Genomic DNA, 1,981 nt, shown 5'->3' on the forward strand with positions numbered 1-1,981 from the left:
TTTTATATCTATATGTCATGTCTGTTGGAGAAATGGTTTTAAGTGTAGTGATATTTGGACACAAACTGTCATACAAATAAGTGCCTTTTAGTTGCACTATGGCTGCAGTTGATCATGGGTCAGCCCCAGAGGGAATTAAAGCCTCAACTTTAAGAGTGTTGATGTCATGCAATACATTACCATATACAGTACAAGACCAAAGACTGGTGGAACAGTATAGATGGGCCTGGATGACTCACTACAAAGAATAATAAAGTCAGCCCAATGATAAGCTGCATAAAGCTAAAGCATGATTTGTGAGCAGGATTATTCAAGTCTCAGCATGTAACTCAATGTAATTTGGAATATCACTATGAGGTCAGAGGAAGCCATGACTTGAGGATGATAGGCCTAGTGTTTTTTTGCTGTCCCACCACTAAAACATCACCAGATTAATCCCAGCAGCTGCATATTCTGTTGTAGTGTCCTTGAGCGAGAACCTCTCATCTCAGGTCAGCCTGAGTTAGAGCAAAGTCCAATTAAATGCTTAAAAAGTAACCATTGTCCCTGAGATTTTATCTGAAGCGAGGTTCTTCTAAGCCTGAAATGCCTCCCTTCAATCTCCCTGACTGCGTCTCCTCTCAGTTAATGTGGGTGGGATTTGTGTAGATCCCTCTTCTCTAAAGCCTGGTAGGTTTGTTATTTGACTCAAGCATTTCAAAGCCACTTTTGTGGCTCCTATTATGCAATGTTTGAGGTGTGAATTACAAACGTTCCCAGAGAGCTGAATAATTACCTAAAAACGAGGTTGAAGCGGTGGAAAGCCTGGTCTCGACCTTAAAGGCAGAACAGCTGTACTTGTGGCCATTAATTGGCTGACAGTGGCATACCTCCCAAAGCCCTTCTGATCTGTGTGAGATTTGAAAGCATGAAAGGCGTGTAATATTAATAACATGAACTCTGGTTGAACCCATAGAAAGCACTGGGACATTGCTAACTTGCAAAATGGTTCTATATTTAATCTTATTGGTCTGTTTGGCTTTGCCCCGCTAGAAACCTGTTCAAATGCAGATAAAGACAGATAAGAGGTTAGCGATCATCAACATCTCGCCACTCCCGGGCCCGGACGAAGCCAATCCCTTACTTAACTAAAGCAAACACCAGGAAGATTAAGTGCATCTTGTTAAAAGGCTGCATGGCTTGTAGAGCTTTCAACACATTTCTCTCCCTCCCAACAGGAGGGGAAAAGAGAACACACTAACAGAAATGAACCAGCAGACATGACATGTTGCTCTCCCTTTACTTGCTTTTTGATATTTGGCTATGCAGCAAAAAAGGCCTCCTCGCTCCCCCTCTAGAGAAGTTTCAAGTTGAAGTAATTGAGTGCATTGCTTTTAGCGCAGGGATACATAATCGAATTGTTATTCTAATTCTGTGGTTTCTCTCCGCTGGTAAATAAACGTTAGATGTGACATGAGGGAGCAGCTGACTCACACTGTATATCAACGGCTTGGTTTGTTCCTCAGGAAGCCAAAAGAAATGCTCCCGCTCAGCTCAAAGGCCTCTGCTCGAACCCCCTAACCTTCCCAGCTGGGCTCCTGCTGCTGTTTACTTGTCTTCTTTTTTAAAGGAATGACACTTCAGACATTTCACTGTGTATTTAGGAGCAAAAAAGTTATCCTTTTTATTTTTAATTTTTTTGCTTTATGGCCAACGTTCTTGCATGTGGTCCTACACGAGCCTGCAATTATCTGCTAAAGTTGGAACAGTTTTGATTTATTTCACAGGAGAAATGTCTGCCTGTACGATGTGCTTTTTTTATTATTTATAAAGGTGGACGGGGTATTTCTGTGCAACAGTCAAGATTTAGCAATATTTATGTCCAAATCTGATGACAGCTGTAGGGTTTTTACCTAATGCAGTTAATCCAATGTTACTACAAGAAGGTTAGCTGGGTTTTTGAGTGTTCAGATAAAAAATAACACTTTTTTTGGAGGACTTT

The 1,981-nt window shown here is 41.2% G+C and overlaps 1 protein-coding gene across 1 annotated transcript in view; it reads right to left on the reverse strand.

Moving 5' to 3' along the window:
• The window catches only part of alms1 (ALMS1 centrosome and basal body associated protein), a 31,727-nt gene that overhangs the window by 29,026 nt on the left and 720 nt on the right, over nt 1-1,981 (reverse strand). The gene's annotated exons all lie outside the window — the stretch shown is intronic.

Source organism: Etheostoma spectabile, unplaced genomic scaffold, assembly GCF_008692095.1.
Source record: "Etheostoma spectabile isolate EspeVRDwgs_2016 unplaced genomic scaffold, UIUC_Espe_1.0 scaffold314, whole genome shotgun sequence".
In the NCBI taxonomy this organism is placed as follows: domain Eukaryota; kingdom Metazoa; phylum Chordata; class Actinopteri; order Perciformes; family Percidae; genus Etheostoma; species Etheostoma spectabile.